Raw genomic sequence first — 18,565 nt, 5'->3', positions numbered from 1 at the left:
TGCTTTATTGTTTTTTGAATTATCACTCTAATAAGAGATATCAATAAATTCAGTAGCATAATACATTGTTAAAATTAGCATATCAACACTATTAATCCAGAAGTTATATAACTATTGTTAGAATCAAATTAACATAACTATTAAATATTAATTAAGTATTAAAAAAACATTGAAAAAATTTAGATGTACCAAATTCATGAAGAATCAATTACAATAAAAATGTATTTTACAGGTATCAAATCTTATTTGACGCTAAAAGAATACATTAATAATACATAAAAATTAACATTTTTTAATATTTTAATTTAATGAAGAGTTCATGGAATGGAAAACAAAATTTATGGGTAAAACAATTTGCTATCTCAATTTCTACTATGCAATTGAGATACCCTTGAAAAGGATTTATATTATTCTAGTCATATTTTTTATTTTTTATCACATCATTTATCTTTTTTCTTTTTAACTTCTACGTGGTGTGATATTTTTTATTGTTATCATAAAAAAGCAATTTCTCTTGAGACACCGTGTAGATACCATACAAAAGTGCAATTTATAGTACCTAGTACAGATACCTATTTCGCTTTCAAAAATGGTTGGTGAAACAATAATGCAAACAATTATTTGCACATTTTTCTTAGTAAGAGGACTCTTAATTTTCAGGCATAATATAACGTGCTTTGCTGATAAAAATAAAAGTTTTGAACTTACTACTTCTGGATATTTCAATGGAGAAACTTTGCTCTTTACTCTTAAATTCATTTTTTCCCTTAAATTTTTTTTTTCTTGTTCTTCAATATTTTCCTCATATTTGATAGTTTTTTCACGAAACCAAGTGACACTGAAGTTCAGACACATACATAGAGATACGCATGCTGTGCGTCATGCAACATATGGTAAATAACAAAATATATACACTCCTAAAAGTGTGTCACACCATTATTTTAGACTATGAAAGCAGTATAATCATTAAAAAATTCTATAGTATAGAAGAAATATAATTGTTAAAAATTTATTTTGTCTACACACATGATATTCTAAAGTTTTTCTTTTAAATTTTTTAATAATTATGATGTCGTAACTTAGTCTTTGAACTTTATTATTGATCATTGAAAATACTTTCAAATATTCAATAAAGTCCTACTTTATATATCATCACCTTCTTATTTCTCATATTTTTTTAAGTATATTTTAAAATACTTTGTGGTTTACCTTAACTTTTATATTATCCATCTTTATAAAAGTTCACCATTTACAATTTAAATAGATATAAATACTACAAATCATTAAATATAAACTAATTTAGAGATAAAAAAAATTAGTCACGATTAAGTGATTAAGTTAGACACTATTTTATAAATAGAACAATTATTAGTATTTAAAGTTAGACACTATTTTATAAACAAAACAATTATTAGTATGTAAAGTAGTTTTTATTTTCAATAAAAATTTATAAAGTAGTTTCTAAATTAGTATGTAGCATTAGCTACCAATGTTACTAATTATTTTAGATTCTAAATTATTTTTCAATTAAAATAGTGACTAATTTATAATTTAAATTATTTAATAGCTAAAATCTAAAGCAACTAATGTTAAATAGCAATTGCAAAACTACTTTATATTTTTTCATTAATAATAAAAATTAATTTAAATACAAATAATTTTTAGTTTATGAAATAATATCTAATATAATAAATATAATGACTAATAATTTTTGTCTCTAAATTAGTTGATAGTTAATGATTCTTTTTACTGAAAATCATATTTAAGCTTTAAAACTTTTAAATATCATAAAAGCTTAAATATAGGTTTTAAAAATTTCATATAAATTATTAATATTTAAGGTAATAGAAGTTTTTTTTTCTTCATAAAAGCTTTCATGTTAAGCGTCACTATGTGACTTGGCATCTCAGCTAGGCTGACATCTCAAGTAACAACAATCATTTGTCATCACATTAAAAAAAGTATTATTAAAAAAAAATACAAAAAAAATATGGGAGATTAGACCAAAACCCATATGTTAATAAAAATAATACATAGGTAGACTATACTTATTTATAAAAAATTCTAAGAATAGACTAGAAAAAAACCTATTATACTAATGAAATCTTATAGACTTTGGTTAGTGGCATCTTGGATTTAGTTAATAACTATTATATATAATCGTTCATAAATTAGTTTAAAAGTTACATATGATCAAATACATATTGTAATATTATAAGATTGTAATATACTATTTTTTTTTCAATATTATGATTAACACTATTATTAAAATATTTAGATAATCTTATATTTTTCTAATGAACCATATAACCACAAACACAAAATGGATTCATCTAACACAATGATTAAAAGTTTTGTCTAACACCTTTTGTTTAACGCTCTTAGTTCAACAAATTTTACAACCAAGATTTTTGTTTGACGTATTCTAGAAAACAAGACAAGCTAAATTTAAGAAAGTAACTCTTGCATGGTAGATTCATGAACTATGTTAAAGAAAAGAGACTTTCATGAAATGCGTGTAAAAATAATTATTTGAACAAAGTAAGATGATTTCATCTAAGTAAGTAGTAAGACTATGCAAAAATCTTAACCAATCATTTGACACGAATTAACTATTATAAGAGTAAATGAAGTCTTAACCAATAAAGTGACAAAACTATAAACTTATATTATTTCTTACGAAGTTATGTACTTTGATAAGAACAAAAGATTCTTTTACCTTTGGTTATTACATGACATGACAAATTTAATGCAAGGGATAAATAAATTCTTTTCTTTTACTCCATTAAAAATCTTTCAGATGTAATTTAATTAATTATATTTTTTTCATTTATCTAGAGGATTTTTTCTTTCGTTGTCTCTTACAAACTAACAATTAAATTTTAATCCAATTGACACCAAATTGAAGGACTAAATTTCAAATTAAGAGATTTGTAATCATTACACTTGAAAGAAAAGAATAACAAACTTAGAAAAGAAAGAAAACATCATAAAATCAACAACACAATCTTTAAAATATTCAAGCAAGAGAATGAGACAATTATCATTTTGAATATGCATTGTTCAAATTATATTTTCTTGTCAAGTGAGGTGTCTCTAACCTCAATATTTTGTTTTAATATTGTTTGATCCGAAGAAAGTGCTTTTGCTTTTACTTTATATCTGACACTATTTTGAGAAGTGAGAATTTAAATTATATGTAGTTTGACTATGGAGATTTAAATGAGTGGCATTTAGATCAAATTAAATGGTCACTTACATTGAAACTCATTTATCCTTATTATTCACTACAAAGATAATTTAAATTCATGTTGGTGAATCAATCAATAAGTCTGACTATATATGTGTACATATATATGATTGTACCATTTGTTTCATACAAACTATTATATGATATTTTTCTCACTTTCTTTTCCTTTTCATATTTATTTGTTCCTTCTTTCTAATGAAAATAATAGAGATAGTTTGAATATGAATATATGACATCCCCGTTTGTTGGACACTTCTTCACAATAATAAATGCTACATTCATGAGATACAATGGATTATAGATGCACAAAATATTGAAAGGACATGGATCATCCTTATCAACGCTTCTAGATGAAACCAAAAAATTCTCTATTATAGGGTCTATCACTATCATTTTCACTGTTTCATCAACCATAACATATGTTTATCCATTTTATACTATACTAGTGAATCAAATTTCTTAAATATATAATGTGTGTGTACATATACATATTTGTGTGTGTACATAAATGTGAATTTTATGAAATATGTGATATGTATGTAGTTCAGGAATGAGATTTTTAGAACAAGTAAAATGTGAATTTATGATATCATTGTGTAGGTAGAGTTGAGAAAGATGTGACACCTGAAGGTAATCATTTGAATAATAATTTTTTTGGAGATCTGTGTTTATCGTTTGATAAACGAAGATTATCTGCTGTCGATACAAATATTTGTCAGATTAATAAGTCTGACTCATGAAATTATAACTTATATTTTAAGCACTTTTTTGAGTAACTTATAATCTATCTTTTTGTGAGAAAGAGTAAAAGATAATTTTACGTTTAACGCCATAGATTTTAGTTAAATAATGATATTAAATATAGACCAATAATGATAGACTTTGATGTCAATCTATTTCAAGAATTCGAATATTTCAAGAATTCAAATATTTTACTTTTTGTTTTTCACCATGGATGTTACGCATGTCATATATATATTTTAGTTATACACACCCTCAAAATTTAAGATTTTTTATAAGATTTTTTATTTTATTTTAACTTAGTTAAACAAAATACATTAATTTTATAAACAAAAAATATCATATCATTCACCTTTATATATTCATTTTATCAAAGAAATAAAAAATGAAATATAAAAAAACACTAAAAGAAAATCATTAAATAGAAACCAGTTTTAAAGACAAAAAATAATTAGTTACTATATTGACTAAATTAAATATTATTTTAGTGACTAAAAGAATTATTGGTATACAAAGTAGTTTCTATTATTAATAAAATTTATAAACTAGTTTCTAAATTGATATCTAATTAACTACCAAGGTTTTAAATACCAATCAATTTAGATTCTAAAGTTGGTAGCTAATTAGATATTAATTTAGAAATTAGTTTATAAATTTTATTAATAATATAAACTACTTTAGATAACAATAATTTTTGTATTTTATAAAATAGTATCTAATTTATTCAATATATTAATTATTTATTTTTTGTCTCTAAAATTATTTTCTATTTAATGATTATTTTGTAGTGGAAATACACTTTGAGACTAAGTATTAGAGCCAATTTTTATGTTAGTAGAGATGGTTTTAGAAGAATAAATATTAAAATTGTAATTAACTAATGTTGATATATAAATTAGAGCTTTAACTATTTAGTAATTCATTTTACAAATCTCACACTCTCTCTAAACGTTTTTACTTCACATTCTCTCTACATTCTTTAAAAGATTTTAAGATCATTTCACATATTTTTTTTTTTCAATAAGAGAACAGGAGATAACAAAGTTTAGGAAAATTTTACCAAATAAGATTTTGATTTGAGTAATTTTTCTTTTCATGATAAATATCAAGTTTTTTTGTTTTCTAGTATGGTTTACATTTATAAGGTGTGTGCTTGCATGCTAAATTTAAGTTGAATAGACTACTTTATACTAATCTTGGTATGCAATAATATGTTTTGTTTGTGAATCAGATTTTTTGTTGGCATGTTATGACTTTCCTAATTTTTTTAGCTTTTGATAATTTCCTTGAGGAACAAATGATTTGAGGTAAGGAAAACTAAATTGTTATTTGCATACAATTTTTTTAGAAGCTTGTTTAGTGTTTTAATTTTTAGAAATTGTATGTTTAATGTGAAATGTCAAATAGTGATTGGAAATTTCATTGAATTGAGTAATATAGTCATTTTAAACAATTAAAAAAATTATATTCATTTGTTTTGAATTATGAGAAGTAGAAAATGATACTTTGTGTTGGATTGAATTGTGTGCAAGTGATTAGTTTATTACGTGCTATGATGTTTGAAGTTTGACGTTCATTAAGAATGTGAAAAAATATTTGGTAGTTGTGAATGTTAATTTGGTGTTGTTGTGTTGTTTTATAAAATGTTGAAATACAACTTTTTTGGATAATCCGCTTAGTGGATCTCAAAATCACACAATGTACTTAAGAAAGTGTTAAAACTTTTTTCTAAGAATTTCACTAATAGATTAAAAATTTCTCCGAAAAATCATTCAAATGGAAAATGAAAAATAATTGCTAAAAAATGCTCACTTGATTAAAATTTTACTTAGCAAATTTGGTTTGCGTAAAATTGGTCCTCATTGGCCAAATTTTGCTCAACAGATTGCTAAAAATCTGATATTTTATTATTTTTTTATACTCTTTTAAATGACTTTAATAGCTTTAATATTTATAATTTTTATATAATTATATATAAGTATATTTTGAATTTTTCTTTAATGCTTGTAACTAGATAAGTGAGAATTGATGTTTTAAAATGGAATGTGTGAATTTATGTTGGTGTAGGTAAAATGTAATGTATATTAAGTAGTAAAACTATTGATGAAAAGAGATATTAAAGTTTCACCAACTTTCAAATCACCTAGACGAGGATTTTAGATGTGAGAAGCCAATAGCGGTTCTTGCATGGATAATTGTTGGTTGTATCTAAGAAGTGGGTAGGTTCAAATCTTAAGTAAGGTGTCAATCTATAAGAGATGTGCTCAATATATGTTTTTCAAAAGTTATCAAGTTATAAGTCAAGTTGAAATTCTTTAAATACCTTCAAGTCTATTTTAGCAAAATTGAGAATGTTATTGCTAGATTGATTATGATTATGTTAAACGAAGTGTAAACACAAAGTGTTCAAACAACAAACACATCAGATGTTGTTGATAAACATGCTACGCTGCATGCAAGAAAGCATGAGCCTTACACATACCAAATGATGATCAAATGAACGTAGTAGACGAAGATCATGTACTGGACAAACAAGAAATAAGAAAATTTCCATACTTAATCCTTTCACTTTTTCATATACTTAAATGACTATTCAATGTGTTCTAAACATTTTTTGTTTATACTCAATTATGCAAATCACATTTATCAAAATACAATGTTTTAATCAAAACCTTAGAATGTTTTCAAACAAGTTTCAACAAATATATCTTGTCACTATTCTGTCCAATATATCGAAACAGTTATGAGCTTATTTTGATACAAAAACACAACTATACTTAATTAAGAATTAAATATGTGTTTTAAAGGTTGTGTGGAATATATTCAAGAGAAATTATGATTAATAATGAAAGAGATCATCTTGATAATTAACTTTAATATATTGATAATTTGTTTTTTCAATTAATATCTTAGAATTAAATATTTTGATAATTCATTTGATATTCTAAGATATTGTTATTCAATGATATATTTGCTCTTAGATATTAAAAATATTAAATCACTAGTAATCACAAAGTTTTCGTAATATGATTTTAGGAACCATCAAGACGCAGAGGTAAACAAGGACAAGTTTCCTTATCAAGGGTCTAACGAACAAAATAAAGTTATATTGATAATTCATTTGATATTCTAAGATATTATTATTCAATGATACATTTGCTCTTAGATATTAAAAACATTAAATCACTAGTAATCACAAAGTTTTCCTAATATGATTTTAGGAACCATCAAGATGCAAAGGTAAACAAGGACAAGTTTCCTTATCAAGGGTCTAACGAACAAAATGAAGTTATTGCAGAGCGAGATTCATGAATGTTATTTAGAACATTTAAGCTGCTACACATGATAAGAACAAAAGAATCTTAAAAGAGATTAAATTAAGAAAGATAACAAGTGAGAACGAGCATTAAATAAGCAAGAAAAATTGTCCTATCTCAATGCCTAAAATAATGAGCTAATTAAACAAAGTTATTCCAAAAACGAGCATCTGAAAAGATAATGCATATAATTCAGAGTTTGCAAGCGCATAATGCAAAAACGTATATCAATCAGTGAAAAACATGATTAAATGAATATCATTATTGTGTTGGTCATAGTTTGGTTCTCGGTAGCAATTATGCTTGGTTTTTGGTAGCAATTATGCGACAGCTCGGTTCTTGGGTAGAGCGGGGGACAACTCGGTTGTTGGGCCTAGGTGAAATTCGCGTAAGTGGCCTTTTTCAGGGGGGGACAAAGTGTGTAGGGGGTCGTTACGTAAATAAATCGATATAGACGTGCTTATAGATATACTTGGGGTGGTAAATATAGTATTTGTTATTATTGCGTATATTTATATTTGATATTATTGGGTAATTGTTATTATTACGTGGCAATATTTGTTCTGTTGCATGTTTTTTGCACGTGGCTAGTTGCTAGTAACCCTAAGTAGGTAGGGAGATGCATCGATAATGGAAAGTGGGCCAGCAGATAACACCGAAGGTGTGTTAGTTCCTATTGCATTTTTTGTTAGAAATAAAAGCTAAAATGATTATTTTTCAGTTAATATTTGCTTATCTCCAGGGAGAGTAGTTGCATGTGCGGTTATAAAAGGGGCCTAAGACCTCAGAGGAAGGTACGCTGTTTTTGTACACTAGACTAAAACTGTTACTTTTGGTGAATCCTAACTGACTTGATCGTTGAAGTGTAATCAACAGGTAGAGTGCTCTTTGTCCTAACGGAGCCTTATTGCAGCATCGAGAAGGATACGTGAGCCTGATCCCCGAAGAGGTAGTCCAGGAGGAGGAGGCGTTCCACCCAGTCAACCAGCGGGAGAGTCAACCGGCTAGAACAATTATCATACATCAACGTTCAAAAACTCAAGTAAGAGCTCAAGTAAGAGAATAAAAAACTAGAGACACATAATAAATGGTAAAGCAATTATTTCCATAAATAGAGTCTAAGGTAGTTAGAGTGAAGCAAGTGAAGATATGATTGAAATTTAAAGTAACATGCTTTAAGATTGAAGATTTAAGTGAGATGTGTGCAATATAGCAAGGGCTGGTCGATGGAGGATTTATGGTACTGCATGGTTGGGATTTTAAGTGCAACATTACAATCTTTGTGTAAGTGAAGTGGCAGTATTTTGCTGTCGTGAACACAGCTGTTGTTTTTTTTTTTATGTGGTTCTTCATGCAGGGACTTATATACTTGAGCAGATTTGAATGGTCTTGGATGGCTCAATTGAGATAGGCGTAGATATAGTTGAACCTGCAAGTTGGTTTGGAGTTGTGTTCGTGGGGCTGATTTTCACATTGGTGGAAGTGGACTTCGGTCTCAACTCCTTAAGTCAGATTGGTGCCTAAGTATTGCTTAAAAGCTTAGGATTGGGTAGTTTTTATACAGGTTTTTGTTGCATTTTGTACTCTCTGTTTTTATCCATTAGATTATATGTGGGTGATTGTATAAGGGTTGGAATACCCCTGAAGTATTCCCTTTAATTTATTTAATTCTTTGCTGATAAAAAAAAATGTTCTCATCAAAAGATCATAAATGAAACAATTCAAATTGTTTCATATACTCAAAGGCGCAAAGAATATAATCAAAACAAGAGTTGCCATATTTAGCATCCAACGTGATGCAGATGATGAACGATACACAAAAATGAGGATACCCAAAATTTAAGAACATTAATAATGTTCACATTGGGAATGAAATAAGAAACTTTTTAAATACAATTGAAGTCCAAGATGCAGCTGAATCAATCAATAGGAATCATGTTTCCAATTGCTATGTGAACAAAGAGATAAACTCAAAGCTTCAATGGTCACAATCTGAAACACTATATAAAGACCTTGAAGATGAAGAATAAATTAACAAATCATACAAGCATACAAAGATCATAACATTCAAATTAGTTCTCACTGTTTTAATTTCTGAGAGAATATTTCATATAAGCTATTTAGAGCACTCATAGTTTGGTGAGTGAGCATTGTATTGTAAATCCTTCACTGTGTGAAGACTACCCTATGAGACTTTACTGTTTGCTCTTTTGTTGATTGTGTTTTTCTCACTTGTTGAGAGGTTTTAGTTTTAGGGGGAGATTAAGACTTACTACTTGGAGAGATATATAATACTTGTGTACATGAAGAAGTGTAAAATACTTGTGTACATGGAGAGATGAATACTTGTTACCTAGAGATGTCTATCATACTTAAGGCTATTAAGTGGGGATCTTAAGAGGACTGGACGTTGCCCTAGTGTTTGGGGTGAATTAGTATAAATCCTTGCATTTATACTTTTCTCTATCCCTTATCTTTCATAATATGCATTTCATTATGTTGATAAAAAGGCGAATTGAGTTCAGGTTCCATTCAAACAACAAATCATGAAAGGCACAAATGTTTCCTCTATCAATCAATAAAACACTATATAGTCTCATTCTACGTCTTATAAGCATAGTTGATGCTTAGAAGATATGCACATAGTATAACCTAGCATCGTAGTTCACAAACATATATGTATGTTTATTCTATGTTGGAGGGAATGTTCGTCTCATGCGTGTAACCAAGAAGATCTATTCTAGCACAAGTAGAATCAATGATCTATTGGAAGAAGAGTCCAAAGCTACTATACTTCACCAATTCCCTCGCACCAATGTTGACAACTTTGGAAAAGGAGATAAGCATATCCAACTATCGAGATGTTGTGAAAAGAAGAAAAAAAGCATTTAATGTTGCATCGAATTCAATTAATGCATCTTTTATGACAAAGTTAATCAAACACAAAAAAGACAATTAAAAAGTTGAAACTACTCAACGACCAGAAAAAGGATTGCAACAACTACTTTCTTCAATGCCTATATAAAACTACCCTTAAAAAAGAAGTGAGATGGAACACGTAGCAAAGTACTAAAACATTGCCAACAAATTTTCTGCCATAAAAAGGTTTTTAAAAATATAGTTTATCTTTATTTAGAAAACTAGGAGAGAAAGCCTATCATTGTAATAGTAAAAAGGTGTAATCCTTCCCTAATGAGTAAAGCCTGTGACCTGTTGATTGCAAAGACAATTTTATTTGTCTTATGCTAGGAGTAACTTATGAAAATAATACTAGATTGAACCAATATTGACTTGTTCAAAGAATACTCGAGTTTAGCTAAGAGTGACATGTTGAAAGAATACTCGGGTTGAGCCAATTGTAGCTTGTTGAAAGAATACATGAGTTGAGTCAAGAGTGGCTTCTTGGAAGAATACTCATTTTTTTTTTCACATTTTCCTTACTTAGATCCTCAATTTTTGTGTTACTTCGAATGTGTGGTTTTAGGTGTAAATATGGGAACCCTTTGAGTAAAGCTTTGTTATATAGGGAGAACCGAGTTTTACAAATTTTTCCATGAAGGCTTTATAAAATGTTTGGTATACTTTAAGTGAATAAACCATATTATCAAAACCACTAACCGAGCATCCACAACAAAAAATAATAATTAAGTATCAACTAATTTAAAGATAAAATATAATTAGTCATGGATGTATGGATTAAATTACATATTATTTTATAAAATAAAAAAATTATTAGTATTCAAAATAATTTTAAATATTAATAAAAATTTATAAAGTAATTTCTAAATTAGTATCTAACACTAGCTACCAAGATTTTAAATACTTACTGATCCGGTCGGTCATCGGTAGTCGATGATGTCAGCAGCAGGTAACCATGTGGACCACTCGCAGGGTGACACGTGGATCAGGTGCAGAGGGATTAGGGAGGAGATCACCCGGTATGGTGATCGGTGGTCAGTAACCGAGTGACCACCGACAGATCAGTTCCAAGATAAACACCCCGGGGGAGAACGCGAGAAGCAATAGAGCACCGATCAGTCATCGGGTGCATGGTCATCGGGGTTTCGTATTACACGCAGTTAAACTGGGACTGAGATTCCCAGCGAGAGCGTTACGCACGGACCTCGCATGATCATACCTCAGAGAAAGAAGAGCTCCTCGCCGGTATAATCGTGCACGAGAGTGGCCTGAGGGAGTTAGTAAACCAGTCAGTGATTGGTGACTCTCAACCCTCTACTCCAGGAACCCAGTAAAGGGGAAACCCCTCGAGCAGCGTTGGACTTTGCGGAGTAGCAGAGATCATGTAAAACCTGCCCTTCCAATCTTTAAACAATTGTTGGTACAGGCCCAAGAGCACTCGTCCAGCAACTCCATTCAAGCAGACCCAAGACCTATCCCCAGGGTTCTTCGCCTCGAAAAAGTGTAGGAATACATCTACGGAGGCGTTATGCCCGAAATAGTTGCAGAGGATCTCGAATGCCCGTATGAAAGCCCAGGCATTCAGATGAAGTTGGCAGGGGGCGACGTTTAGCTCCATCATCAGCTCCTTCTCAAAGAAGGTGAAGGGCAGGCGCAACTTCAACCTCTTGAAGATGGCGGAGTAGATGAAGGTGAAGGGCACCCCATTGGTAGCCCTATCATCCGCACAGATAGGCATCCCTCGAGGAGGAATGCGTATACGGATGTTAAAATCGTTCTCCCTGTCGATGGCGCAAGAAGGCTCATCTGGGTCGTTGCTCAGAAGGGATTTGAGGTGGCCTTGCGGTAGTAGAGTGGAGGTTTCGGCCAGCAACGCCAGGGGAGCCCAGTCGTAGACCCTGGCGTTGTCGTGGTAGGAGGTTGCATTGGGTGGAGGTGGCGCTAGTGCACTTGCTGGAGGCTGTGCACCAGAAGATGAGGCGGCAATGCGAGCGATTTGCTTCAAGCGAGCCATTGCGGGATAACTACAATGGAGGAAAGCAAAGGGTCAGATGAACGGGAGAAGAGGGAATGATGAATGGTTCGGTGAAAAACAGAGGAAGGGAAAAAGAAAGAAGGGTCCAGGTGAAGAAGAGGAAGAGGGAGAAGTAGAAAGTGAAGTGAGAAACGCAAAAACCCTAGCGCGGGTTGAGAAGAAGAAAAACAGACAAGATGAATGCATGGTAGAGAAAGAGATGAATGCAATCGGTGAAAAGAACCTAAATGGACCAAGGAAGAAGAAAAGTCATACCTTTAGATGATCGCAGAAGGTCTTAAGGTAGAAAGCTCGAAGAAAGTTGGGCGCGCAGAGAGGAGATTCGAAGTGTCTGAGAGTTGGAGTGTTGAAGAAGATGATGAAACAGTGAAAGCGCGCGCCTATTTGAATAAGGGAAGCGTTAGCGACACTCCACGCTGGCCGTTGATACGCCCACGTGTCGCGAGATTAAGGGGGGGAGTCATAACGACAAAAGGCAACACGTGAGGTGGCACGTGATGCGGCCCCACTTGCCACGTGGACCGAGAGCGCGACCACTTAGTCTCTTCGCTGAGAACGAGTTCACAGCTCGAGACTAGGGGGCTTGTGATCCGGTCGGTCATCGGTAGTCGATGACGTCAGCAGCAGGTAACCACGTGGACCACTCGCAGGGTGACACGTGGATCAGGTGCAGAGGGATTAGGGAGGAGATCACCCGGTATGGTGATCGGTGGTCAGTAACCGAGTGACCACCGACAGATCAGTTCCAAGATAAACACCCCGGGGGAGAACGCGAGAAGCAATAGAGCACCGATCAGTCATCGGGTGCATGGTCATCGGGGTTTCGTATTACACGCAGTTAAACTGAGACTGAGATTCCCAGCGAGAGCGTTACGCACGGACCTCGCATGATCATACCTCAGAGAAAGAAGAGCTCCTCGCCGGTATAATCGTGCATGAGAGTGGCCTGAGGGAGTTAGTAAACCAGTCAGTGACTGGTGACTCTCTCAACCCATTACGTGCATGACATCGTGAAGGGGAAGTCGTGTATGCAGGGAGCAGTGCTTGGTGAGTGTGCCTAGTCCAGCCACACCTGGCGTTCTCCCGGGAATGTGCGACTCGCCCAGATGGAAGAAACGCGCTAAGTTACTCCGCAAGGGAATAACTTAGCCGCACAAAGAGATGCGCTAGAGCCCTTCAGGTGGTGGCACGTGTACGGTTAGATGTGAGTTGCATGCCTCCACGTGTCGCTGTCTGAGAGGGGCGCGACCCAGATAAAGGTGCACTCCGTGTCGGGAAAGGTACAGACAGAAAACCCAGACACCCACGACCCTGACTGTGGTACGTTTTCGTACAAAAGCATAACAAAATTCTGACACACGCAGAGAACAGCGTAACAGAATTCTGTTAGGCACAGACACAGAGGGAGATAAAAAGAGAATCAGAGAAAAATACACACACACATTATTTTTGTTAGTGATTCTGTGATCTAACTTGAGCGTCGGAGTGCAAACGGCCGCTAGAGGCGCTGTCTGTGTGTTTGCAGGTTGCATTCGGAGTTCCCAGAGGAGGATGTTCTAAGAGTATTCTTGCAGATAGCACAGTTGCATAGGCGGGGTAAGGAAGCGACAAAGCAATTCCTCCACGCTTGAGTTGACGACGGGATCACTTACTACTTTAAATTCCAAATTAATTTTTAATTAAATTAATGACTTATTTTATTATTTTAGAAACTAATGCATTATATTTTAAAATCAATTTATCTTGTATAGTGATCGATAAAACTCATGGAGATTTTCATATTAAAGAAACATGTTGACATTGGACAAAATTTAAAAGTGTGACACAATATGAAAAACTCGAATGTCCAACAATTTAAGAGTAACTGACAAGGGGTGATGTTGATTATCTTTGGGATATCTTTCTCAAATGGGTTAAAAGGGAATCTTAGTATAAATTTTGTAAAGACAATGTCATAAAAGAGGTAGAAAGACTTTTTGTTGACCAAAACGTCCCTACAATAGGTTCTTTTAAAGTGAATGGTTCTACCATTATATCTACTCCTACTCGTGTTTTGCTAAATGTTTTGAATATTTTTTGAAGCCCTAACTTTTTAATACAGTGTACGCGGTGGTTTCCTAAGAATGTATATTCTGCTTAAAAGATAAAAGGGTGTAGTAATAATAACTTAAGACTATAAATAGACGAAAACAAGCAACAATAAAGAAGAAAATGAGCTTTATGTACATATGAGAGGGGTGAAGTAATTCTTCAAGAAAAGAAGAAAGACTTACCACATAACAACAACAAAAATAAACCATAAGCAGGGAAGGAGAAAGATGGTGAGAAAGAGAAGGATTGGCAATGCACGATAAAAGGGGATCTGAAAATGAAAATTGCATCATAGTTTGGATTTATATATGGTAGAGGGACGTCGTTTTCCCAATGTGATAATGGTTGCCTTTCTCACATGCCAAGAAACCCACATATCAAACCTTGTCACATGTTAGCGGTTTCCTATAATTAATAATTAACAGTACTTCTTGGTGAAACATTCTCACTCATGACTTTTGGAAGGGTGGAGAAGGTTTGAAAACAAATGTCTTTAAGAGAAGTGTTGTTTGGTTAACCCTATGGTTGGATATTCCATATCGATTAGAGATTAGAGTCTTTTATTGTATATAAGTGGGTGCAAACCTCAACTTCATGATTCAGTTTTATGGAGTTGAGTTAGGATTAAAAAATCAACTTCTTAATACTCATGATTAATAAGATTTTCAATCTCATAACATTTTAATGGTTTATAATATATGAATTTCATGATAGTTAAGTTTGACAGGTTGTATGTCCTCAAGAATCTTTTAACTTGTGATATTATTAAGCCTTATAATTACTAGCTGGTGAGAGGTAGTATACTCTTAGAAATTCCAACCTGGTCTTAAAAGTCATCTACCAATGTAGTGTGACTTAATTACCATACAATAGAGTGATGATGGTGTTATCTAATAACCCACGATATAATTATTAAAAATGAAGGGTTGCTCTTAATTTAAAACCAATACACTAATCCGAGAATTATGAATTGATAATGTAATACTTTATTCATATATATATATATAAATATGATGGGTAACTAAGCCTTATTCCCTATACATAGTTCGGGAGGTAAAAAATCTTCTAATTGAGAAAATAAGAAATTGAAACTTGGAAAACAAATAATGAATTTCCAAACAAATAACCACCACACCATAGCGTCGATTATAGAGGTGATTCTATTAGAGTCAATAATGTTGACCCTAATGCGACACAAAATACGTTGAATAGGTTAATAGTACTTTAAATTCACATTACCACTAATGTTGGTTTCTGAAACGTAAACATGACACTAACATTTAACATTTAATTTTATATTAAATAATTAAATTATAATGTCGGTCTAGCATAAAAAAATAACTTTAAAAATAATAATTTAAATAAAATTAAAATAGATTTTATGTGCGCATAACCAACGAAAAAAAATAATTATTTATTTTGTTAGAGTCGGTTAAATGGATGCTTATTGTGTTTATGAAAGAAAAAACTAACTTTCAACACAAGTGTAAAGAATTCTCTCACGTATTTTATCCTTCTCTCTTGTTTTTTCCTTTCTTTTCAGTTTTCCCTTTTTCCAAAATTGAGGTTCTCTAAATCATATTTCAATGTCATCCCTTACCTTGGAAAGGTTGGATTGTCACTAATTTGGTAAATCATCTTAGGAACCCTTAAAATACAAGAAAATCATTAAATAAAAACTAATTTTAGAGACCAAAATAATTAGTTACTATTTGACTAAATTAGAGACCATTTTATAAACTAAAAAAATTATTAATTTCTAAAGTAGTTTCTATTATTAATAAAACTTTATAAAATAGTTTCTAAATTAGGATCTAATCATTAGTTACCAAGGTTTTAACTACTTACTACTTTATATTTTAAATTAGTCTCCATTAGTCTTTTAGAGCCTAATTTAGAATCTAAATTATTAGTAGGTAAAACCTTGGTAGTCAATTTATATATCAATTTAGAAACTATTTTATATATATTTTTATTATAATAATAGAAACCACTTTAGATATGATGTGAGTTGATTTTTAGATGTTTTCATTTAGGTGACACTTTACTTTAAGATTGAGATTTTAGGGTTAATGGTGATGACCTTAGGAAAATTCCCACTGGACTCTAACTTAACCAAGTGGTGAAGGTGCATTTCATAAAGGCAAAGATAAAAAGACATTGTATGGTGACATGTATGCAATTTCCGAAATAAAGAAGAAAATTAGGAAACATTAATGGAAAGTTAGCATGAAGGAAATGGAAGAAGAAACTTATGGAGATGGTGGTGGGTGGTCACGCCACTTGAAGGGTGGAAACCACTAAGATAAGTGCTAGGCCGCCACTTGAGAGTTTCATTCTCATGAAGATAAGACCAAAAGGAAGAGGAGACAATACTTACTCAAGCTTTCACAATATTTGTGCAGAGTAACTTTTCTATTCAATTTCAACATGTAAAATACAATGGGTAGGCCTCCTATTTATAGGTGAAGGAGCCTAGGAAAACAAGCAAGAGGGCTAGGATGGGAAAAGGGAAAAAATGGGCAGCCTTAGGGTTTGACTAAGTCAAACCCGCACCCTAGGCTTGTCCTTCTAGAAACTAGGTCAAATTGCTTTCCTAAAGGGTTAGGAACAAGCTAAAATGATACCTACACCCCCTATTATGCTAAAGGAACCTTATTCTAGCATATCTTTTCTATTTGGACCCTAAATTGAGCCCAAATTATTTACAAACATATTCTATACTTTAAGAAGACCAAAAGGAAGAACTTTTGATATTCAAGTTTATAGTTTCTTCTTCTTTTGTTGATTCTTTCTCGAGGCTTGGTGGGAACTGACTTTGTATCTTGAGATGACTGACCCTTTTAGAAAGTGTTTGTTGTGTCCTTAGTTATTTGTCGGTTTGTATCAAGATACGAATAATTTTTTAGTTTCTAAAATAGTATTTAATTTAGTCAATATAGTGACTAATTATTTTTTATCTCTAAATTTAGTTGCTATTTAATGATTTTCTTGTAATGTTGCTTATTGTTTGTGTTAATGAGAAGTATTAACAAATCCTAATACGCAAAGAAGCCAATCAAAATTGGGACGTGGTGTGGAGACAAAGAACAATGCTTTTTTGGGTAAAGGGTTCTTGAGTGGAGTTGAAACCTTTACTTTCATTTGTCTAAAGGTGAGTTTTATGCCGCATTTTTCATTTTGATGATGTGTTTTGTATTTTGTTGCTTCATGATTAATGGTCGGATGTTTCAGTTTCAAATTCTTGTTTGAGCATCAAATATGTTATTCAAAACTCGAGGAGCAAAACTTCGTTTCTCTAGTTTATTGGAATATTTATGCTTGGTTAACTTGGTTTTGTTTACAAATATAGCATGAGAGAGAGGTTGGTTGTCATAATGGTAAATTATTTTTAATTTAGTTGAGTAAAGTGATATTAAAAACAAAAATGTTTCTCTTATAAAAATAAGAAAGTTATGAAATTCCATAAGGCTATTGCATTATCTTTCCTGATTTCATCTTTTATCAACACTCTTGGATACACTTTAGTTCTTGCGAAAATTGTTTGACCACTTTTAGATGCAATCCATAGGGCTAAATCACGAACCAAATCATTAGCTTAAAAATTTCTTTTGTTTTGTCTTGCATTAACAAACAACAATTCTTGAGGATGCTAATAGCTACATGCATCTTTCTCTTTGCTGATGCAATCCTAAAAAGGTTCTAATCTAGACACAAAACTAGTGCTAGCAAAGAGTGAGCAAAGAAGACAAGATGTGCATAAATTTGAGCAACAATTCTTTAATTAATTCTAAGCTCTTTTACAAGAGGGCTAGTACTTGTATTTATAGTGTTGGGCAGCCAAGGTGTAAGCTTTAACCCTAAAAACTCTCCACTCATAGAAGGACAAGTGACTCTCTCTAATTGGAGAAAATTCTCTCAAATTAGAGGTTGACAAGTTTCATCCTCTAATTGGTTCTCTCCATTCCCATGAATACAAATGGCCTTTTGGCATTGGTTGGAATCCTCTCCATTTAGGGGATGACATGTGGACCTTCATGCCTTCCTTGCCAATCCATGCTTTCTATTTGTATTGTGCATCCTAGATCGTATAAAGTTGCATTGGATCCAAGGATGCCCAATTGTAACTCTAGTCAGACTCTTTCCTTTTCTATTTACACCTTACTCTAATTGGCCCAATACATGGACCATGAAAATTTTCCTAAAACATGG

Source organism: Phaseolus vulgaris, chromosome 10 (assembly GCF_000499845.2).
Source record: "Phaseolus vulgaris cultivar G19833 chromosome 10, P. vulgaris v2.0, whole genome shotgun sequence".
Classification (NCBI taxonomy): Eukaryota; Viridiplantae; Streptophyta; class Magnoliopsida; order Fabales; family Fabaceae; genus Phaseolus; species Phaseolus vulgaris.
The sequence above is the reverse complement of the archived record's forward strand: the minus strand, read 5'-3'. Positions refer to the sequence as shown.